The sequence below is a fragment of the Choloepus didactylus genome, chromosome 21 (assembly GCF_015220235.1).
Source record: "Choloepus didactylus isolate mChoDid1 chromosome 21, mChoDid1.pri, whole genome shotgun sequence".
Classification (NCBI taxonomy): domain Eukaryota; kingdom Metazoa; phylum Chordata; class Mammalia; order Pilosa; family Megalonychidae; genus Choloepus; species Choloepus didactylus.
Genome location: NC_051327.1, coordinates 17507370 through 17531382, shown reverse-complemented (window position 1 = coordinate 17531382; position 24013 = coordinate 17507370). Strand labels below are relative to the sequence as shown.

Sequence of the window (24013 nt, the reverse complement as noted above, 5' to 3'; positions counted from 1 at the left end):
TGGGGTAGACATAGTTTATTTAACAACAGCGTATTTAGAAAGGATTTAGGGATTTTAAATAGTCACAGACTCAATTTGAGTCAACATCATGATGTGGTGGCCAAAAAGTTCATGTCATCTTAGGTTGCATCAACAAAAATACAATTTCTAGAATGGGGAGGTGAAAAGAATATATAGGTGGCTAGAATTCCTTATCTTCAAATACTTGAAGGACTGTAGAGGATTTAAGCCAAACTTGGCTCAATCTGCTGGAAAGCTTTCTAAAAGTGGAGGGCTCTAGTTAGGGTTGCCAGATTTAGCATATAAAAATACAGGACACCCAGTTAAATTTGAATTTCATGGAATATTTGGGATATACTTAGAGTAAAATCCTATTGTTTTTCTGAAATTCAAATTTAGATGGTCATCCCATAGGCCATTCTGTATTTTATATGTCAAACCTACCTGGGCCCCACCCCAGACCAACTGAATCAAAATCTCGGAAGGTGAGTGTTCTAATGTTCGGGTGATTCTGGTACAGCCCATCTGTGGCTCAGCAATTGGGAGTGAGTGGTCTAGAGTGGTGGTTGCCAAATTTTATTGAGAATAAGAATCACCTGGAGGGCTTGTTAGGACACAACAGGGTCCCACCCCCAGAGTTTCTGATTCAGTAGGTTTGGAATGGGGCCTGAGAATTTTCATATCTAACAAGTTCCCAAGTGATGCTGGTGCTGCTGGTCCTTGGACCACACTTTGAGGAGCTAGGATCCAGCCAATCTGAGTGGCTCCAGGAAACAAAGCCAGGACTCCTGCAGGGAAGTCAGCTAGAGTTGATTTCAGTCTAAGAAAGAAATTTTTTTGTAAACAACCAACTTTTAAAGAGCCAAGCAGTTCATCCATGATGAGTGAGCTCCTTGTTATAGGAGCTGTTCAAACAGGAGATGGACACTGTATTTACTCATTCAAGCAATAGTCACCCAGCATCTACTCTGAGCTCCATCTTATGAAAGGCTGGGGACGTGGTGCTCACAGGCTTCTTTGGTTGACCAACACATCCAAAGCAGTGCTGGGTATTGAAAGATAACTGGAGAAACTAAGGAAATCCAGAAGTGTCTGCTGCCCTGCCTGGTTGGTCAAGACAGGCTTCCCAGTGGGGGTGGGAGGAGGGTGGAATAGGAGGTAGGGAGACCGGAACGGGTGGAGTCTAGACCAGGCTGAAAGAGATAAATGGGAAGATTTGGCAGGATTTGTGACTGATTGGATGTGGGGTGGGGAAGGTATCTTGGATGGCACTGGCTTGGGTGACCAGATGGATGGTGTGGCCATTTACTATGATGAGGAACATGGAGGGCAAAGTTCTTCATTGGGGGAGGCTTGAGGGGGAGGGGCCTGTGGGGGACAGACTGGCAAATATGGAGTGTAGAGCCATAACCCTAACCCAACCCCAACCCTAACTTGCTGTGGTCCTTGGGATAGTGACATGCAACTCTTTGGAGGTAGAGCAGCAGACAGGAAGTCTTTTGTCTACCACAGATTGACCTAAGCTGGTCCCTGCCTTCCTTTGATCCCTGGTTTCTCCACTCAACAATGAGGGAGCCCGTCTCAATGACTCCACAGGTCCTTTCCTGCTCTTGAAGTCTGACTTTAAGGCTTGAATCATGTTCCCTACAAAGACACAAGTCCTAACCTTTGGTTCTGTGGATGTGGTCTTATTTGTAAATAGGATCTTTGAAGACCTTTTTAGTTAAGGTGAGGCTAAACCAAAGCATGGCGGGCTTAATCCAGTGTGCCTGGAGTCCTCATAAGTAGAGGTTATTTGGACACAGCAGTAGGAGACAGATGGGGAGAAAGAAGGCCATGCAACACAGGGAAAGATTGAGTAATGGATTGCCAGCAAGCCACCACCAGAATGCTACAGACATCAGAGAAATCATGATCATGCTAACATCTTTATTTTGGACTTCTTGCCTTCAAAGCAGAGACAATAAATTCCAGTTGTTTAAGCAGCCACCTGGTCTGTGGTACATCAGCCCTGGAAAACTAGGATACCTGGGCAACCCTGGCTCCATGTGCTCACCACCATACCTCCAGCCCACCCTCTTCTTGCTGATGTAGCCAGGGGCCAGTGCCATACCAGGTCAGGTCCCAAGAGCAAGTACAGATGCTGGAGCCAACCAAACCCAAATGCAGACTGTCATGAAGCTCTAATTTGATGCCTGCTGATGGGAGCACCCCCTCTTCTGCCAGTCAGGAAGTGGTCAAAGGGCCAGAGCCCTGATTTCCAAGCTGCACTGCTGGGTCCCTGGGCTAGTTCCCCTCCCCCAGGCCAAAACTGGGTCCCCTGGGCAGGCCTGGATGCAGACAGGATGGAGCATAGACTGGCTGCTGGTGCCTGCCCGTCCAGCCCTGCTGGTGGAGAGTAACTGAAGGTGAAACAGCCCGTCTGTACTGTGGGGTCTAGTCTGTTTCAGAAACTCAGCTGCTGATGGGCATGGAGGCTTCTCAGCTAATGAGATAATCACTTACTAGGGGTTCAGAGGGGGAGAATGCTAAGGTCAGTGGTGGCCTAGCTGGGTCTGTATGGGAGTAGTAGGCTGTAGTAAGCAGTGGATCATATCAGGGTCTGAGGGGGAGACCCAGCCTTGCCTGGGGAGCCCTAGTATGAGGGAGAGACAGGGCTGTGCCCTTTGGTAACTCATGAGCTGAGTGGTCTTGGGCATGTAACTTAAACTCTGTCTGCCTCCTTACCTATAAAATGGAATAATAACAGCACCTTCTTTACAGGTTTGTTATAAAGAACAAATGCCTGTGAGATGCTAGCACTGAGTGCGTGGCATGCAATGAAGATCTCATAAATGGTACTGATGAACATTATTATTACTCGTCAGTAGCAACCCATCTTGTTTTGGACATGGTAAGTGTGAGGAGTCCCTAGACATAAAGGTGGAGATGATCATGGGTCTGGAGCTCAGGAGGGTGACATTGGAGCCCTTATTTGGGAGTTGTTGTGATATGGCTGGAGAAGACTGAAACCAGAGAGTGAGCAGGATGGTTGATTGTCTGGGGAGAGTGCAGGTAGAGAGGGAGAGGGCAGAGGTTGGAGCCCAGGCAGGAGATGGGGTAAGGAATGAACATCACTCAGAAGAGCTTGCTGGAATGACCCGGGCCACTTCCTCCAACGTCAGGCTTCCAGCACCACGGACAGCGCCCACGATCCCAGACCCGGGAACCACCTTTGCTCCCGGGGCTTGGAAGCCACTCTTGCCCAAGGGCAGCACCCCTTTCCCTGGGTGCTTCTTCCCCTGCCTCTGCCTGCCAGACATCCACCTCCCCAGCAAAAATGCTGGGATTCAGGTCCTCTACACCCCTCAAAGCTACAGATTCCCACAGCTTCAACTAAGTTCTCCATCTGTGGTCACACACAGTTTAGCCACCTCCTTGCACTAAGGTCTTTCTGCCATCTTCCAGTAAAGGGGGTAGTTAGTAGACAGGAGCCCTGGATTTGGAGTCAGAAGACTTGAGCTTGAATCCTGGCTCGACCATCTCTGCCTGGTGACCAGGGCAAAACTTTAAACCTCCCCGAGCCTCTATTTTCTCATCTGCAGAATGGAAACAAAATTCCATTGCCTTGGGGGGGGTTGTAATAATTCATTTTTTTGTTCATTCAGTGACCAGCTTGTCATGAAGACAGAACCTGACACACCCTGGAGATGGGGAGCAAACCAGAGACCAGGAAGTTCTACCTTTGCCTGGGATGGTCTGGGAAGGCTTCACAAAGGGAATGATGTTTGAAATGGCCTTTTGAAAGGTGAGTCTTCTCCAGCTAAGGGAGTGGGGTGTTGACAGGGGACAGCACAGGCTCCTGGCAAGGGCACATCAGGGTCCAGGAACCTTGGACTAAGAGCTACAGGATGGAAAGGGAAGCATGATGTCATAAGCTGTGATCCTGTGGAAGTGGGGGCCGGGGCCTAAGACCACACCATCTGAAGAAAAAGCCCAGTGGGGGCAGAGGGGGTGGGGAGGGGCACAGCTCCTCCCGAATTTCCTGGAGGAAAAAAATTCTTTGTAACTGTCAGAAACATGACAGAACTGACAAACACACATAAAACCAAGTGCTTAGGTTGTGAAACTAAGCCCAAATCTTTGTAAAAATGAGTGTGCAACAGTAGTGGTGTATCAAGACATTTTTATCAAGCTGGAAAAGAAAAACCATCTCTATCTTGTCCATGGAATCTAGCTGTGCCCCCACAGTGCCCTGACATGGAGGCCAGGCCACCCCCACGACACTGACGTGTTTTCTGGAGCACTAGGGAGAAGGGGGTGTTTTCCTCCTGCCAACCTCTGCCTTCTCCATGGGTACCCTTCTCTGGAACTTGGTCTGCTAGCATTTGCATGAGTGGAGAGGGCCCAAAGGTAATCAAGCAGTGGCCATAACAAACTGGAAACCCTCCCTTGTGCTTTCTGCCCAAGAGGGTGGAGCTGGGGAGTGAGGGCCACAGGCCTGGGAGATACCCTCTGAGCTCTAGGTGGGAGTGAGCCACTTGTTCATGGTGTAGCTCTTGATGAGTGGCTATTCTGGGCCCCACAAGAGGGCAAGAGAGAAAGGAAGCACAGACGGATGGTTAAAAGAAGCACAGAAGAAGATGGTTGGTTACAGAAGCATGGGTGGATGGCTATAATGCAGCAAGACATGTGCTGTGATAGGGGATGAGTGGCAGAAGCACCTAACTGAGCTGGGATGTGTGGGGAGAAGCATGGCTGGAGGCCTTCCTGGAGGAAGGATCTTGAAGCATAAGTAGGAGTTGGTGGTTCAAATATCCTGGGCAGAGAGTGTGGGGCAAGTGGAGGGAAGGAAGTGCACCAGGAAAGGAGCAGGGGCCAGGCCACAGAGGGCCTTGCAGTTCAGGCGGAGGAGCAGGGAAGGGTGTTGAGTGGGCAATAGGGAGCCAGTGAAGAGTGTTGAGCTGGAGAGGTCATGGTCAGGTTTACATTTTGGCCCCTGTGCTTTGGAGAGAGTTCCGACCCCAAAGGACAGCCCAGTCCCCGTTAAACAAGAAGGACCTGTGCTGATCTGTAAGTGGCGTAGTGCTCTACCCATCTGGGTTCAAATTTTGGGTTCAAATCTCTTACTAAGTGGCTTAATCTCTGTTCAGTTTCCTCAGCTGTAAAATGGAGTTAAGGTGAGTAGCATCCTCTCGGGGTGGTTGCGAGGAATAAACAACATGCGTACAATGCATTTCCTGGTGCTTAGTAAGTTCTATGTCTGAGTTATTATCTGATATTAGCTGAGTTATTAGTGTTATTAGCTGTTATTATCCATAACAATGTTTATCCATAAACAATGCCAACCAGTCTAAACCACAACAGGCAGGGAGCGAGACCGGTAGAAAATATAGACCAGTATAAATCAGAACAGATTGGGTAGATCAAGTACTATTCTAAATCAGTGCACACTTGTAAGACAGATGGGCCAATCAGGTTGCTTTCCACCAATACAAGCCCACATGGCCCAGTATAGACCAGTGGCCACTGCAGGAAGGATCCTGGTGGAAGGCAGGTGGGCAGGCCGGCAGGGAAAGGGTTACCAGAGTGAGCCCCTCCCCGCCTCCTTGGAGGCTCTCTCTCGGGAGATGCTGGCGCTGCTGTTTGTTACCCAACCCTGGAGAAGATGCTGCAGGGGGGAGGGAGAACCGCTGAAAGCCTTCCTTTCAATTATTCAGCAGCTGGAGCTTCCTGCTGCCCCTGTTGGAGCCTGGGGAAGGCTTTGGCCAGAGCCCCCAGGCAGGGGCTGTGTGTTGATGGTGGTGGTGGGGGGTGGTGCAGAACAGTGCTGAGCTGAGACCAGAGCCCTTATGGTCTGTCCCCTGCCTCCCCAGCCATGCCCTGACAGGGCTTGAGGCCAGTCCCTTCCCCGCAGTCCCAGTCTGTGCTGTGGAATGGGGCCAGCTGGGGCTGGGGATGTTCCCAGAGCCAAATGGGCTGTCCAGGGCAGGCCAGGCAGGGAGGGCAAGTCTGCTGCCCGCAGGAGAAAGCCCAGACAACCTGGTCCCTGACCCCACCCATCCTGTGCTCTCTGTGGCACCCAAGAACACACTGGCCCATGCTGTTCCTTGTGCCTGGAATGCCCTTCCCCCTCCATTCATCCTAGAAGACCCAGCTCGAGCATCGCCTCCTCTGTGAAGCCTTCCCTGACCTCCCCTGGGTGCCGCGCCTCTACTCTGCTCCCAGAGCCTGGCCCTCTGATTACTGCTCTCAGCCCTCAGCTCACTCAATCACCACTGAAGTCTGCAAGGGCAGCGACTGGGCTGCACCCATCTTAGTGTCCCTGGTGCCCAACACAGGGCTTGGCACCAGGCAGCCGCCTGTGATGTTTGTCGAGCTCCAGCCTGAGTTTGTGCTGACAGGGAGCTCACTACTTGTTTCGTACCACCACCACCTCCGGGGCTCCTCAGTGGGAAAGAGCCTCGATTCCTTCTCTCAGTGTGCTCAGACTATGTGTGTATGTCGGCATCTGCATGGGCCACACTGTCAAATTGTCCACACTTCGTGAACCCTGGATTCCAGCTGCCTTGAACACATGAAGAAAGGACTTGTCTGGCACCCAGGCACCCACCCATCAGCCAGGGCACCTGTTCCTGCTGATTCTGATTTGGTTCCCAGAGTGGAGTGTCTGGGTGGCAGGTTTCAGGGAAAAGGAGGCCGCAGCTACCTGCTCCCTCTAGAGGTGTGCACGGTACAGGCAAGGCAGCTCAGGTGAGATCACGGTGGACAAAGGTAGCCCAGGACAGGTCACACCGAAACTTGGAAATATACAGCCCCAGCCAAAGCATGAGTTCTGAACCCACAGACCAGTGTGGACCAGTGGCATAGACGAGCAGCACAAATCAGAACAGGCAATCGTGGTCATTCAACCCAGGAGACAGACCTGTACAGGTAACAGACAAAGCAAGTAACATCTTAATCTCCCCTGCCCTGTGCTCTAGTGGAACAAAGGAAACCTGCCCGCTCTGCTCCCCTTCAGGGTCTCCAGGGGCCTTCAGGGAGGCTGCAGCCTTCGGAGATAGGGGATAGCAGCTTCAGCTTAACCTGAGAAAGGACTTTCTCATGATGGAGCTGTCACTGATGGGACAGGCTGCCTGGGGGGTGGGATCACTTCCTGGGGTGGCTGCAAACTAGATGGCCTTCAGGAGTGTCCTGGGGATCCACCTGCGTGGCAGGACACCGTGCTCTCTGCGGACCGTCCCAGGCTGGCCTCCGGGGCTGACCCTCAGTAACACTGGCAGAGCCCTGACACTCCTTCCGGTATCAGGAAGGGCAGGATGGGCCAGCAGCTGTATGACCCGGTCCCTTTTCCTCTGTGGGCCTCAATTTCCCCACCTGGACTGGGAGTCAGGGGCCTGCATGCTGGTGGGGTCAGGAAACGATTGGGTTCTAATCCCCTGACAGTCCAAGACTGAAAGGAAACAAAGTTAGGGCAGTGATATGCATCTCCTGCAACTGTCATCAGGAAGGGTGTGTGCTGGACAGACAGACAGCCCCTTCCTCCCAATGGGGAGGGTGACGTGAAAAGCCAAACAGCTGCCTCCACTGCCTCCACAATCTCAGGATGGAAAATTCCCTTTATTGACTCAGCTCTAATCAGGCAGGCTGCCCCGGGCATTCCCCCCAGGTTTCTGCTGGGCTGGGTGAGATCAAAGAGAGAACCGGGGCTGGGGGCTGGAGCTTCGCCCGCCATTCCCACCCATCCAGAGGCGCCTCTGGTTGCTAGGCAACAGTCTCTACTCTCCCCGTCCCTCCTCCCCCAGAGGCTGCAGCACTGGGCAGGAAAGGGGGAGCGAGCGACCCCATATTCATTCTCTGCATCGCCACATCTCCCCTTACCAAGCCGTGAGCCCCTTCTTCCCCAGAAGAGCTGCCCAAGGCTGGGAGATCAATCCTCCCTCCCAAATGTATCCCTTTCCTCCCCCTACATTTGTATTCACCCCCAGAATACTCTAAATTCACACCTCCCTGCCCCAGCAAGCCCTCTCTCGGGAAAACGGGTCTGGAATTCAGCACTGAGGAAACTGAGGCTGGAGAGGGCAAGGCACCCTCAGGGAGTCCACAGAAAGGTCAAGACAAGGCTCCTGGCTCCCAGCCCGGCCCTGGGACTAAACGTAGGACTTAATCTCCAGGGAACGGCGCTGAAGACAAATTCGCACTCCCGTTTTTGAGTGGGTTGGCTTTTCTTTCTCTTTTTTTTTTGCCCCCCCAAAACGTAGGCTGCATTTCATAGTAGTTTTTTTTTTTTTTTCCAAGTGCTATAATTTCAAACTGTAAGTTGTGTTTTTAAACAGCTCTAAAAATGTACTGTGGGTTTTGGGGGCTGTAATTGACTAAATAATGCAAATCTGATCATTTTATCACAGTTTAATGGTTTGCATATTTTATCTCCCCTATCCTGCTCATCCTTCCTTGTGCTTCAGCCCAGCAGTGGTTCTGTGGTGACCTACTTAGATCACGACTTATTTAGGATTTTGAAGCCTCTCCCCCTCCGATGTCTTTCCAGCCCTTGGGGCTGGAGGAAGGAAAGTGTCTTGCTCTTCCCCCCGGGGTCTCTCTCGTTAAACTTTTTATTTTTGATACAATGAAGGGAGAGGAAGAGATGAGTTCCCTAAAGTGAGGGGAGCTGGCACTCGGGAGTTCAAGGGCCCAGGGCTGCCCCGGGGGTGGACACTGTCCCTCGGTGGCATCCTGGTGGCCACTGCCTGCCAGCCGCTCGCCCCACGCTCCACAGCACCCCACAGCACCCTGGCTCTTCTCCCAAACCCCCAGCCCACCACCACACACTTCAACTCGGAAAGGCACGACTTTTCAGGGTCCTTGACAAATGGCAACAGATTAATGTCAATTAATCTGATTATCCTAAATAGTTAATTAAGCAGTTAATTAGCAACATCATTGACAGTAACCTCCGGCTCTGGGTAGGAGGCAGCAAGGGTGAGGGTGGGGGTCCCCTCTACTCAGGGAAGGGGGATCCCCCCCTTAAGGTCAGACTGGAAGTGGGGCTGCTCCTATAGCAGTGGCCTCTCTGAGTAATGCCCCTCCCCCGGCCCTGGAACCTTTGTCAGGATCTCGGGGGACACCCGCCCCCACCCCAGCTGCTGCCCCACCTCCTGGTCCAGGTTTGAGAAGATCTGATTTCTGTGGGAGGGTCTGAAGCTCCAGGGCAGGAGGGGGAAAAGGGCCTCCTGTCTGGGGAGCTGCTCCACCCTAAAACCCAGAGAGGAGTCCCCACCTCCGTGGCACCCACCTCCGCCCCTCCACTGCCTCCAGACCAAGCACCCCACAGCCTGCACCCCGCAGCCTACTCCCCCTGCCAGAGCCAGGGGCTCCCCGGAGCTGCAGAGCAGCCCTGGTAGGGAGTCACCATCCCTAAGCCCATCCTACAGATGAGGGAACCCAGCACATCTTACATGCCAGGCCCTGAGCAGGCACTGGGGTTCTGCAACAAGGAGTATACAGAGGCCCTGCCCCCCAAGGGCTCCCGTCTGGGGCAGCACAGAAGAGTGCTGGGGCTGAACTTCCACTCTTGCTAGCTGGATGACCTTGGCAAAGGTATTCACCTCTCTGGGCTTCGGCTTCCTCAGCCGTAACTTGGCTACTTCTAGGATCCTTGGGAGGACTGAATGAGTTACCACCTAGGAAGGGCGTAGGGCCATGCCTGGTACGTGGTAAATGCCAAACAAGGCTTCACAACCAGAGAGAAGAGAGTGCAAAGGGGGCCACAGAAGAAACAGCTCCAGGCACTTGTGGGACACCAGGAGACAGCTTGGAACAAGGCCTCACAGAGATGACATTTGAGCTGAGCTCTGAAGGTCAAGGAGGAAGAAGAGGAGGGGAAAGTGTTCCCAGGCCAAGGGAACAGCTCGTGTGACGCCAACAAGGCACAGGTTCTCAACAGTCACCTGGGGGCTTTAAAACTGCAGATTCCAGGCCCCACACCCAGCTTCCAAAGCAGTCGTTTTGGGTGGGTGCTAGAGGTCTGCTTTTCATGGACTGTTCTGGAAATACTGAGGCAGGAGCTCTGCACCTTGAGACAGTGGCTGCAGTGCTTCTAGGTGGCCCACGTTGGGAGGTGCCACGCCACAGTACGACATGAAAACTCCCCGTGGGTCCCCCGTTCTCTCCATCTGTCCATAGCACGCTCGCCCTTCCAGGTGACCTTCCTGCCACGGCTCCGGCCGTGCGCTTACCTGAAGGGGATGTTTCTTGGGTTCTCTGCTGCTTACAAGAGAAAGCCAGACTCCCTTGCCTGGCACTCAAGGCCCCTGCACCCTGACTCTCCAGCCACACTATTCCCCAAGGGCCTGGTGTGTTCTCCTCCTCCGCATCTCAGCTCATGCTGTTGCCTCTGCCAGAAATGCCCTTCCCTTTTCCTCCCCTGGCAAACTTGAACTCATCCTTTACCTCCATCTGCAAAGCCTGCCCCAAAGCCAGGCAGGCAGGTGGCCCCTCCCCACTCCATGAGTGCCTTGGCCACCCTGGGGTGCTCCCCCATAACCCATCTTCCATCCAAAGACATTCACCAGCTTGCCAGCCTTGCCTCCCCCACAAGACCCAGACTGAGGGCTGCTCAGATGCAAGGACTTTCTCCCGTGCCTAGGGCAGAGCTCAGGATGACATGATAACTGAGCTTTTAAGTTCAGAGGAGCTGCTGAGCTGATGTGCAATGAATAAATGAATGAGCAAACGAGTGCCCACTTGCTGTGTTCTGAGGTCTGAGGAGCAGGGGACAGAGGAAGAGAGAATGCAAGAGGCAGAGAGGAGAGAGAGAGGTTCCGAGGAAAATAAAAGGTAGACCAAGAAGCCTGGGCCAGATGGGGCCAGACAGGGAGGACGGACAGGACTGCCCAAGTGGCCCTGCCCAGTGCCCCAGTGTCCCTTCCTCGCCACTCTGATGCCCTGTTGGGGGAAAGGGGCAGCTTGGCTTCTCAGCCATCCCTGAAGCCCCCATCCCCAACCTGGGGCTTGGGGTCTGATAACGTGGGTTGTGCCATCAGCTGGGGAAGGTGGGGGGCAGGTGTCCCCAGCTCTTGTTCTGCCTCTGCCCCAGGGGTCTTCCTTCTCCCCTGGGTGAGCCTAGACTAGAGCACACACCCCGGTCAAATCCCCCAGAGGTGCCTCTCAGGCACTTGTCCCCTCCATACCAGTGAACACGGCAGCTCCCTCCCGGTCCTGTCTGCACCTTGGTCTCTCTCTCTCCTGCCTCTCCCCGAGTGAGGGCTTCTGAAGGTGCAAATCTGACAACTTCACTACCTTGCTTTAAAGCCTTCCATGGCTCCCCTTGCTTTCCACAGAAATTCCCAGCTCTTACGATGGTTTTCAAGGTTCTTGAACAGTCACCTGGGAGCTTTCTCTTTCCCGGGCACACCCTCTGTGCTACGGCTCCTCTAGACAACTCGTGATCCCCTTAATTCATCCAGGACTCAACATACTCTGGCCTGAGCCCATGCTGCTCTCTGGAATGCCATTCCTCTGTCTTCTCTGACTGGCTCCTTCCCTGTCATTCTTCAAGATGCAACTTAAGTGTCACCTCTCCGGGATGCCTCCTCTGGCTGCCCCCATCACTGTGACATCTCTGGGTTCTAGTACAACCTTAATAGTCATCATTGTCAGTTCCCCCAACTGCTTTCCTTTCCCACCAGCCTGGGAGCTCCTCAAGGTCAGGGACAGTGTCTGGTTCACCTCTGTGTCCCTGGTGCTCATACCATGCCCAGAAAATAGTAGGCACTCAATAAATGCTGACCGTATGATCTCACACACTCAAATGGTGATGGGCACCTCTCGGGAGTGCACTGGGTTTCACCCTTGTGAAGGCACTTTTGCACCTATCATCTGAGTCACTTCTTTTTTCACACGTGGAGGCAGGTATGAATGTGCCCATTTTACAGGAGAGGAAACAGACCTGATAGACCTGAGAGTGGAGGTTGGGATATTGGAGCCCAATATCCCAAGGGCTCTTCCTCCTGAAGCCTTGTTGGACCCTGGTTCTCACCCTCCCCGGGGATGTGTGACCCTCTCCTGCCCCACTCTCAGCAGCTTTGGCCACAACCTCCCTTGGTCCCTGAGAGAAGGAGTTGCCAAGGGAGCAGGCAGACCCCAGCCTCTGGCTGACCCTGTCCTGGGCCCCAAACCATCCTCTCCATGGGAAACCCACAGTGGAGGGTGTACTGCAGGAGGGCAGGAGCGCAGGGAGGCTGTCTCCAAGCTCCCACTGGCTCCCTGGGAGGAGCTTCATCCAGGCCCAGCCTTTATATGGCCATTAAAGGTATGTTTTTTGAAGATTTTAAAGACATTAGAGAATACTCATGGTAGAGGTTGAAAAATAGAATACCATCTACCCCTAACAATGAGGACTCCTGTCGTTTAACTCTATCTATGAGTGCATGGAAAAAAGCCTGGAAGGAAATATTCCACCAGGTCAACAGTATTGTCTCAGGATGGTGGGATTATAGATGATTTTTATTTTCTCCTTGATTTCTATATTTCCCAAGTCTTGCACAATGAGGATGTGCCATTCTTAAAATCAAAACAATTTGATAAAACTTACTTTTACCTCTCTCCATTCTGGAGAGTTCTGGGGAATGAGACCAGGTTGATGGTGGGGATGGGGCTCAGTAAGGGGAGGGGTCTCACTGCCAGAGCAGGCAGGCCAAGAACTCCCTGGCCAGTGAGCCACCTGGACCCCGGGGTCCAGTTCACGGGGCCCAGGCCCCCTCAGAGCCCTCCAAGTCTCCAGCCGGATGCCGAGGGAGCCGTGGCACTGCCTGCCAGATCCAGCTGGCACAGTAGCCTCTGCAGCAGGCAGGAGGCCAGGGTGGGGGCGGCAGGAGGCTGGGGCCGAGGCCAGCCGAGTGCTGAGGAAGCAGCACCACAGACGGATGGGCTGGTGGCTTTTGGCTCCTGGGGGATCCCTGCGGGTTGGGGGCTGCTCTGGAGCCAAGGAGCACATGGTCAGTGAGGCCTTTCTCCCAGGCTGACAGTCAGCTGGGGCAGCCTGGACCTGGACCACCGGCCATGCCCCCTGGAGCCCCACACTGCATGGCAGGTTCTCCAGGACATGGGACTGACACGGCTTGGCCTCTTGGGGCCAGAAGGAGGTGAAGGAGCAGGAGCCCAGAATTGTTGACCACATGGACCTAAGCTGGTCCGACAGAGTGGTCTGGTGGGGAACACCTTGGGCCCCTGAAGCAGGTGGCTTGGGTTACACTCTGTGACCTCCCCATCTTACAGCCCTCTGTTTGGGTCTCCCACCCTCTCACTGATCTTTCTATCCCCTCCCCAAGCACCCCATCTCTCTGACCTCCTCCTCTTCATTGAACTCACTTCTCCCTTTTATCCCCTCTTCCTCACTGAATCCCCCATCTTCAAACTCTTCTCCCACTCATCGAATGCCCTCCCCTTCTCTGAGCCCCCACTACCTGAGTCCTTCCCCTTCACCGAGCCTTCCACCCCCCCCAACAAGTCCCTTTCACTGAGCCAAGTTGTTAGAATGGAGAAGGAGCCTCTCAGCCACTGCCTTCCTGGCCACCCCTCCTGCTTGGCCTGGACTAGCAGCCACCCTGACCCAGCCCTCTGCAGACCCGGCATCTTCTCTTTAGAACATCAGTTGCAAAATCTTTTCCCTTCCCAAGACTGCATGAATAAGCTTCAACCACCATGTCCCTGTTGCTTCCCTGTATACTGAACTTGTGCATGTGGGTTCTGGGTCCTCCTTGGCTTGGAGCAACTCTGGGAGGGGGCAGAGGGCATCTTCAGGCCCTGCAGCCCACCTCACTCCCTGCGCCGGGTGGACCTAATCATGGCTCACCCAAAATGTCCTGGGATCTTCACGTGAGACTCTGGGCCTCTCCAAGCTATATTTTCCCCTCTTCACTTTAGACCCCAAGTCTGTAGATGGGAGAGAGGGAAAGGTGCATTTTAAATCTCAGCTTGAATCCCTGGAGGTGGCTTCTACCTCTGCCTATGGCATCGCAAGGCAATCCAACATACAGAAATTTTAGAGGGACAGAAATGTTAAAATCTTGGGGCTAGCAAGGCCCTTAAAAGTCATCTAGTCACATCCCATCCTTTTATGGTTGAGGACACTAAGGCCCTGAGATGGGAAGGAAGCTGCCCAAGAGGTCACACAGTGAACTAGGGTCAGAGGTGGGTCCAGAGAGAAGGTCCTTGGACTCCTGTCTCAGAACACTTCCATTGCCTCCACTGTTTGTCTCCCCCCACCCTACCCCTGTCCTTGCCCACAGTGCCCTGATGGATCCCATTGCTCAGGAGGACCTGGAGAACTGAGGAGAGAGTGGTGGTGTGGCGATCCTGGGCCCCTGAGGCAGGTGGCTTGGGTTACACTCTGTGACCTTGGGAAAGTCATGTCACACTTCTGGGCCTCGTTTTGCAGCTCTGTCAAAGGGAGACTGTGGCCCCTTTGGCACAAGGTGATGCGAGGATGAGTGAGATCATGTGTGTGAAGTGACAGGCCCATGGCAGAGACTTGGGTGTGTGTGGGTGTTGAGGCAGAGGCTGGCCTCTTTTCATCTCCTCATTGGCACCCCTGACTGGCTGCTGGGACAGGAGGAGCTACGATTTTGTTCCTGGGGGCAGTAAGAAGTGGGCAGAGGAGGAGAAAAGTCTGGAGCTGAGGCTCCCCTAGCAGTTCTGGCAGCTGCTTATGACCACGGCCCCATCTCAGAGGTGGGATCTAACCACTCAGGAAAGAATATGCAGGCACCAGCTTCTTGCTGAGGTCAGCAAGAGGCTGGCAGGCAGAGGAGGTGAGAAGTGGGTGCGGCAGTGAGCAGATGGGCCAGCCAGACCCAGACTTCCCCACTGGCAGGTGTGACAGTGGCAGGGGTGGGCTGGGGTGGGACCTCGACCCCCCCAGCTGGTCAGTTCAGAGCACAGTCCACCTCCAAATATCCCAGTGACCTTGGAGAAGTCACCTCTTCACCTTGCTGCTCACCCCCACCCTTAGGCTTCAGGCTCCCCACCTGTAAAACTGGCATCATGAATCAAGAAACTGGCATTCAACTGGGCCTTGACATCAAGAAGCTGGGACAGGTGAGCAGTGCCACTCCTGTCCCAGAGAAGACAGCCAGGATGGCTTCATGACCTTGGAAAATTCACTCACGCCTCGTTTTTTTGGCTGTGAAATAAGGGCAATGATGCCTTCCCTGTGAAGATTTTGTGAGTATTAACTCACTGCAGTATTGAACCTAGCATGGAGCCCGCACGAGGCCCTCAACCAAATGTCCACCTCCTCTGAGAAGAGAAAAACGAACTTCAAACAATGCTGGGAACTTTCCTACCTTTATCCAGCTCCTCAAGAAATTCTTGCTCATGTTGTCTTTACTAACACTCACCTAGCACTTCACAGTTTAAAAGCAGTTTACCAACAATTATTGAGATTATTTCTTTCGACACCTTACGAAGGAGATATTGTTAACACTATATCTGTTTTACAGATTGGGAAACAGGCCCAGAAAGGTTAAATGGTTTACCCAAGGTCACACAGACTGGATTTGAACCCATGTCTCTCTGACTTCAGAGTCCACAACTCCTTACCCACCTGCCCCCATCTCTTAAAATCCAATCAACTCTTTACTCATTCTTCAAGAATACTTCCTCTATCCCTCACGGCAGAGTGGGGTGGGGCATAAAGTTAAAGAAACAAAAAGCTGGTATGGTGTGGGAGCAATTTCTTAGCCATCTTCATCTTATTTTTGGCTGGGGAAGAATCTGACATAGACTGGGGCCATGACCTTAAGATGGCCCCTGGACAGAGAGACTATCCAACCCATGTCCCATTCTCCATCAAAGTCCCTGCCTTGTCTCAACACAGGACAAAAGGTCCAGCCCAGCCCCATGATGCCGGTGAGGGACGTAGGTCTTAAAGGAGGGAGAAGCTCTGGCTGGGAAAGCACAGGCACTGGCGCCCCAAGTCAGACCTGGATGCCCTTCTCTTGCCCCCTCCCAAATCCATCCCCACAACGGACCTGTGACCTGCTGCCAGGAGCAGGGACTGCAGGAGGCTCCAGCACTGTCTGGGCAGGAGCCCTGGGAAGGAGGGGGAGGAGGATGCAAAGCAGAGGCTGTGTCTCTTCTCTCATCTCTCCCCTCTAGCAGGAATTCACCCTGGGGCTGGGCCCACTCTGAGCTCCAGAAACTCTCCCTGGGCATCCAGAGAGGCTACACAGGACCCCCTCCCAAAACTCCTAGTGGCTATTTTCTCTCTGTATGTTCCGTCCTTCTCCCAGTATGAAAGTGAATGCCATCCTGTGTGAGACCCAATTTTCACTGCTGGCTTCTGCTTCCCCAGGGCCATTTGGGCAGCTGTGAAAGGGGCCACAGGGTCCCCCAAGCTGGCACCCCGTGCTGGACAGAGGCCTGGCTTCAGTGGGGAACGCCTCCCCCTCTCCTAGCGACCAGCACCCCTACTGCCCTGCATTGCCTCTCCCTTCCCTGGGGAGTGGGTCTTTCTCAGTTGGGGGAGGGCAGTTGTACCGTGGTCAGCACCCCGCCTGGCCTCCTTCTGGGCCCAGCCATGGTCATTTATGCCCAATGGAATCCTGCCCCGACCCCGCAGGCTTCTCACTTTCTCCATCCCTCTCAGTGAAATGAACAACGTTCCTCACTTGTGTTCCCCGGTGCTTCGCACCCCAGAACAGACACTCCACAGTCTCCCAACGCCCTCCCTCTGCTCCGACTAGGGAGGCCCCAGGTTCAAAACCCAGCCCCAGCCCTTTTGGGAGATGCCCCCGCCCCAGCAGGGGCTCTCACCTCCCCTCTGGCCGCCGCGCTCCGCCGGGCGCTGGAGCCGGGCCCTTCGGCCCCGACTGTCCGGGCCGCCTCCTCGGCTCGGCTCGGCCGGGCAGCTCTGCGGGCGCCGCGGCCCCGCGCCCTGCGTCTCCCCGCGGGCGCCGCCGCCGATTGCTGAAATGCTGGACAGCGCACCGCCACCGAGGCGGCCTCCCGGGCGGCCCGCCGGCCAGAGCGTCCCGGTGCCCACAGCGCCCCCGCCGGCCTGGAGGGGCACCCGCAGCGGAGGCCGGACACCGCGGGGCGGCGAGGGACTCGGGTTCCGCCCTTGAGGTGGGGCTCCCGGCAAGCCCGGCCGGCGCTCCGGGCGAGGGCGGCTGCTAACGGGGAACGGAGAGTGGCACTCGGGAGGGGTGCTCGCCAGGGCGCTGTCCGCGCGGCCGGCAGCCGGCTGGAGGACGCCCCCACGACGCCCCTTTTATCTGCTTTCTGGGGGCACCTCCCGTGGGGAGAGGATTTTGCGAATGGAATCGCTGGGCTCGCGGTGCTGCTGGGTTGGGTGTCTGCAGCCCTGAGTTCAAGTCACGCCTTGGTTTCACTCTCCGGGCAACTTGGGCGGCTTCTCGGTCCTGCCGCTGTCTTCCCACTTTCCTCCACCCGACAGCGAGGGGCCGAGTGGAGGAAAATCAGGGCTGGGGGTCGCGCTCCGGAAGGGGTGTGGGGAGTCCAGAGACCTTTGCCTGGTGGAAATCAGGAACGACGAGGCCCCTGCTTCGAGCCCACCAGGGTTGTCTCATCCGCTGCAAGAAAATGCCAAACTGGCCAGGGCAGAGCGGGGGCCCGGGTGAGGCAGGAGAGGCCCCTGGGGCGCAAATTTTAAGGAGACATTTGCCTGCCACTGAAAGTCACCCCGGGCCTTGTTGTGCACGTGTGTGTCTGTGTGTACGTGTCCACTTGTATTTATGTGTACCGTGTGGGTCTTTGTGTCCTTTGGAGCCTGTGTCTGTGCCTGCCCTTCCCCCCATCTCTCCCTCCCCCCAGTTTTCCTCACCTTCCGGTGTCTTTGGAGTGGGTGTTGGGTTGGGGATGGGAGGCGGTGGCTGGGTTCCCTCCACCACAGGCCCAGCCCGATTTGCAGAACAAAGGTTGGGGGGAGGCGGGGAGGGACAGGCATGGGCTACAGCTGCTGCCACCATTACGGCCGCCCCGGAGCCCCTGGGGCAAGTCCACGGTCGGTCTTCTGCCTTCTGGCAGCATGAATATTTCATCTGCTGGGGCCTTGGGCCAGCCGAGCACCCTTCTGCTGGTTCCCCCTTCCCGGGAGGGGCTGCTCCCTCTGCCTGGCTGTACCTCCAAGGCAGAGCAGGGAGGCAGATCTGGGAGAGGGCAGCTCTCCCCTTGCTTTGGAAGCCAAGGCTGGGTGTGTGGAAGGGGGCTGGGAAGAAGGCCAGAGAAGGTGCCGCAGCTCCGAGTGAAGCCCATTCTTTTAAACGAAGATCACGTTTGCTTTATGAAACCTCACCACATTGAGGTGAGGCGTAGTCTGGGCCTCCTGCCTGGGAACTGGTGCCCCAGCTGGGTTACACCTCCTCCTGCCCTCCCCTCAGCTGTTTCTGCATCCCCACCACCTCCCCCACCCTAGCTTTCATAGTAGGAGCTGCTGCAGGGGAGAAGGGGAGCGGTTCCTGCTGAAAGCTGGCTGCCAGCAGCCTTCCCGAGCAGTCTGGGCCCCCCTCTCCCACCAGGCTCAGGATGGGGAGCCCAGGAAGCCTGGGCAGCTTCTCATTCCCACCCTTTGCACTTTCCCTGGCTCATAGGAATAGACACTTGCCTTGGTTTCCATACCCAGCTTGCTAATTTCCCAGAAAAGTCTCCTTCCCTTGTGTTATTCATTTCAGCAAATGGCATCACCATCTGTGCAGGTTTTTCTCTGTTTGTCCCTTTGGGTCCATTCTCCATCCTTCCCTACCCTGCTGTGGGCTTTGGGAGGCTGACCCCCATGGACCGATTACCTAGGTTCCCTTGCACTTGGCTAATGGTTGGCTTCATCCAGCGGGAGGCATCTCCAGGAGAATGAAGAGTGGGAAGAGAGAGGTTAAACACTTATTCCCTTGCTGAGTTACTCTGCAGCTCTGGTCTAGAGGCCCCTCTTCCAGGGCTCCAGTTCTTTTTGCCAAGCCCTGGCAACCAGTTTCCTCCCTCGGGCCCTTCAGGCCTAGGGCCTGGTAACAGCTTCTCACGCTTAACTTTGGGTGCGTCTCTGTCCTTGTTGGTCCATTCTCAGATCCCTGCCCACACCTCTGTGCAGAGTCCCTTCATCAGGCGCCCCTCAGTTTAACCTTTGGAGGGTGCCATCTACTTCTACTTCATTCCGGCTCCCTGACCCATACACGTGCCCTCCCCCAAGTCCAGTCCTTAAATCAGAGCTCTGGGAATCTTTGGGCCCTCCAGTTCTCACTTACATGTCTGGGGCCTTGCTGGGGGTGACTGCAGGGCTGGGCTCAGCTGGACATCTCTCCCTCCCAAGCAGTCTCAGGCCTCTCCATGTGGGGTAGAGGTGCCTTCTCACACGGTGCCTCAGGAATTTAAGAGCAAGTGTGCCAAGAGAGAGGAAGTAGAAGTTGTCACTCTCTTAAGGCCTAGGCTCAGAAACTGCCATTTTCCATGGATCAAAGTAATCAGTGAGCCTAACCCATTTGAAATAGTGCTTCCCCACCAATGTTCAAAGACAGGGGCTTAGTTCCTGCCTCTTGATTGGAGGAAGGTCACAGAATTGGTGGCCATCTTCAATCCAATATAGCTACTGTCTAAGTTTGCCAGGGCTGCTATGACAAATACCACTCACTGGTTGCTTAAACAACAGGAATTTGTCTCATGGTTTTGGAGGCTTGAAGTCCAACATCAAGGTCTTGGCAGGGCTGGCTTTCTCCTGAAGTCTGTAGTGTTCTGGCAATCTTGTCACGTGGTGCTCTCTCTCTCCTGTGTTTGCTCTGGTTTCTGCTGACTTCAGGCTTCTACCTCCATGTCTAAATTCCTTTGCTTCTAAGGACTTCAGCCATAAGGACTTCATTCAGTCGGGGCCACACCTTAACTAATAGTAGCATCTTCAAAGGTCCTATTTAAAAATGGGTTCACACCTACAGGGACCTGGATTAATACTTGAACAGGTCTTTTGTGGGGGCCATGATTCAATCCCCAACACACTCTTTGAGGTCATACCAGAACTGGACATGTTGAACAACCAGTTCTGTGACCCTCATCTGCCCTAGTGCCCGTCCACTCCTCACTCCCTGGGCTGTTCCTTTGCCCAGCGTCCCCATAGCCCAGCCACCATGGGCTCAGATGCTATCAACCCCATCCTCACCCCACTGGCACTCACCGGGAATCTTCCTCCACCTTCCTTCCTGAGCTGTACGCTGACATTTTAGTGGGACACATGGGTGTGCCATGAAGGATAGCAGGATTCAAGTGGGAGTGGCCAGCAGGCATTTGCTGAAAATACTGAACCCAGCACACAGTAGGTGTTTAATTATTGCTCGACCCTGTTCTTACTGGAGAGGAAAGCCAGACATGGAAGACAGAGATAGTCCCTTGAACCTCAACTACAGGGGACTTTGTTCAAGTTGAGGACATGAGATGACAGTCTGAGGCCACCTGGATGTGTTGACCCTGCAATGAGCAAAAAAACAAGGAAATACCTGGTACATTCCTGGATGGCTGTCGATCTGGGAGCATGAAGGCATTGCCATTCTCCTCCCTGGGCAGGGGAGATGGGGGATGGGCCAAGGAGTCTAAAGTGTCCTCTAAGACTGATTAGGGTGGTATACCTGGAGGGACCATCTTGAGCTGGGCCCCAAAGGTGGGGAGGATGTGGCTGACCCAGTGGGAGGAGTGGGGACCAGAGTCAGACCCAGGCCCTCTGCCCAGATTTGCTGCCTTAATGGCCGTGCAGACTTGAAAACATGATGACATCTTCGCTGAGCTTGTTCTCCTCGTCTTTGAAATGGGGCTGATGATATCTGCCTCTTAGGTTGTTACACAGCCCTGGCGGGCGCTGGTTTTCTAATCATATGAATCGTCCATGGTAACGGCCTGGTGGGAACTGGTGATGCCGGTGGTGAGAAATCAGTGAGGTCCCCATGCCTTTTATCTGGAGAAAGACAAAACCTGGGCCTCTGCGTCCCTCCCCTGTCCCGGTACGGTACCTTGACCATCCACTCTTTGCCCCTGGCCCAATCAGTCAGTATTTCCCCTGCCGTGGTCTCCCCTCCCCTCTCCCTCCCCTGTCTCCCTGCAGCCCCACAGTGCCCAGCACCTTGCCAGGTATAGAGGTGTTCAGGCATCTATGGACCACACCGCCTCCTTCTCTTTGTGCCGCTCTGCCCAACCCTCCCTGGGCCTCTCCTCTCCATATCCTCTTTCCCTCCCCTCCTCCCAGCACATCACTCTCTGCAAAGCCTGGGAAATTGAAGAGTCCCTTGTGTCAGACCAGCAAGGCTGACCTTGAAGCAGGTCTTTAATAAAAAATGAGCAGAGGTGGCAGCCTCCCCCGCTCACCCCCGGCGCGCCCTCCTCCCTCTGCCAGCATCCTCCTCTCCTCTCCTTTGCTCGTAAATGCACTGTAAGGGGCCTGCTCCGGGCGTTGCCTTCCTTAGGGTCCTTTGGAAGGGTGTAGATTGCTGGGATGTGGGAGAGTGAGGGCAGGTTGCTTTTGTGGAAATGGGGTAGAAGGGGTGGGAGCTGCACTCTGAGGCGGTGGGCCCTGCCTGCTTCTGCCCTGGAGCTCTGCATGGGCGTCCTACCTCCAGCTCTGCTGCTCCAAGTCTCAGAACTGTCCCAGTGATTCAGCCCCCACCCTGGCCGAGGCCATCCTGGCTGGCGGGGGCAGGGGAGCTGTGATGAGCACCTCAGGCCTTACCCAGGTCCCCTCTCAGACTGGGCCCAGGAGTGATGGTGACCACGCCAGCTTTGAGCCCTGCTGTTTGCTTGTGACCGGGCTTCTGCCACTTTATCTCCAACCCTCTGAGGATTGCGGAGTGTCGTGTTTGCCCACAGCCACCCAGTCGGTCAATGACTGACCCAAGGCCAAGCCTGCCCCAAACCACAGGCCTCGGAGCTGGGCACAGTCTGTGTCCCATGGGTTCCCTGAGGCTGGAACCCACCCAGGCCCCGGAAAGTGGGCCCTGTTGGGTGGACTGACCTCCCAGGGACAGTTGCTAATTTCTTGGCTCCTTAGTACACCCTCCTCTTTCTCTGGAGTTCTTGGGACCCCAGGGTCTGAAGTCCCATGAGGTGTCCTCTCAGTGGGTGTGTGACCCTGGCTGGCCCAGCTACTCTGCCTGGGTCCTTAGACCTTGAATGGGTCTTACAGGTGTCTAGGAAGTGTAGAGATATGGATGGATGTGTGTGCACAGATGAGTGGATATAGCGTATATACAAAGCCGATGGAATAACTGAGTGAATGAATAAATTAATGAACCAACCTGTAAATAAACGAATGAATGAATGAGAAGTCATGTAAATGAATAAGTAAAAGAGGCCCTGAGTTAGGGAGTTCTGCCCACTAGGCAAGCTTCTGTGTCCTCTCTGTGTGCTCCTGGCCCTTGCAGCCCACGGTGACAGAAGTGTCCACCAAACGTCCCTGCTCCCTTCTAGGGCACACAGTGGTCACTGGGACTACATCTCCCAGCATCCCTTATGTGTAGAAGGATTCATGTGACTTAATCTCACCAATAGATAGCCACTGTCCATGTGGCGCAATTGATTGGTGCATTTTGGTTGTAAACTGAAAGGTTGGTGGTTCAAGCTCGCCCAGAGACAGGTGTATTTAGATTAAATTCAAGGGATCATTTGAAAATAATCATCACCAATGGAATGTGAGCAGAGGTGACATCTTTCTGGAAGAGGCACCCAGGAAGCTAGTGAATGTGAGAAGCCACCGAAATTTTGGAGTTTATTTGTTACAGCAGCTGGTGTTACCCTAACTTACACACCCACAGAAGGCAGGTGTGTGTCCAGGCAGCGGGGCCCCATAGGCTTAAGCCGAGGGCCAGTCAGGAGCTTCCTCCTTTGCCTGTCCAGTCGGAGGCACAGACGGCCTCACCTCCCAGCCTCTCACCTCTCACGGTGAGGGAGGAGTTAATGGTGCTCCTGGGTCGGGGTAGGGATTCGGGTGTTGGGATTAAAAATGACCATCAGCAAAAAGTTGTATGTAATGGTGCCTAAGAGTCTCCCCGAGTACCTCTTTGTTGCTCAGATGTGGCCCTCTCTCTCTCTAACTGAGCCATCTCGACAGGTGAACTCGCTGCCCTCCCCCCTACGTGGGACCCAACTCCCAGGGGTGTAAATCTCCCTGGCAACGCAGAGTATGACTCCCGGGGATGAATGTGGACCCGGCATCGTGGGACTGAGAGTATCTTCTTGACCAAAAGGGGGATGCAAAATGAGACGAAATGGTTTCAGTGGCTGAGAGATTTCAAATGGAGTCGAGAGGTCACTCTGGTGGACATTCTTATGCACTATATAGATAACACCTCTTAGGTTTTAATGTATTGGAATAGCTAGAAGTAAATACCTGAAACTACCAAACTCCAACCCAGCAGTCTGGACTCCTGAAGACAATTATATAATAATGTAGATTACAAGGGGTGACGGTGTGATTGTGAAGACCTTGTGGATCACACCCCCTTTATCTAGTGTATGGATGAGTAGAAAAATGGGAATAAAAACTAAAGGACAAATGGGGTGGGATGGGGGGATGATTTGGGTGTTCTTTTTTCACTTTTATTTTTTATTCTTGTTCTGGTTCTTTCTGATGTAAGGAAAATATTCAGAGATAAATTGTGGTGATGAACGCGTAACTATGTTATCATACTGTGGACAGTGGATTGTATATCATGGATGATTGTACGATGTATGAATGTATTTCAATAAAACTGAATTAAAAAAAAATGACAATCAGCAAAACTGATCTAGGGGTTAGAGGTCAGGCTCGTGGCCACCCTTGGGCAGTTGTGACTAGAAAGGAACAAGGGGACCCGATCATGTTCTGTTCCTTGATCTGGATTTGGTTACATGCATGTCTTCGATTTGTAAAAATTAATTGTGCTGCATGTTGTGATTTGTACACTTTCCATGTATGTATTGTTCTTCAATAAATTATGTTTTCCGATGTCCAGGAGAGGAAGGTTTGGTGAGGAGAGGAAAGGGTGGGAGAGGACAGGATGGAAACAAGGAGGGG

At 54.0% G+C, this 24013-nt stretch overlaps 1 protein-coding gene across 2 annotated transcripts in view; it reads right to left on the bottom strand.

The window, feature by feature from the left end:
* The window catches only part of SRRM3 (serine/arginine repetitive matrix 3), a 53032-nt gene extending 36131 nt beyond the window's left edge, over window positions 1–16901 (bottom strand). For both annotated transcript variants that reach the window (XM_037815316.1, XM_037815317.1), the window contains exon 1: window positions 16795–16901. The gene's annotated coding sequence lies outside the window, so the exon portion shown is untranslated. The remainder of the gene's footprint in view (window positions 1–16794) is intronic.
* Between the last annotated feature and the right edge of the window lie 7112 nt (window positions 16902–24013).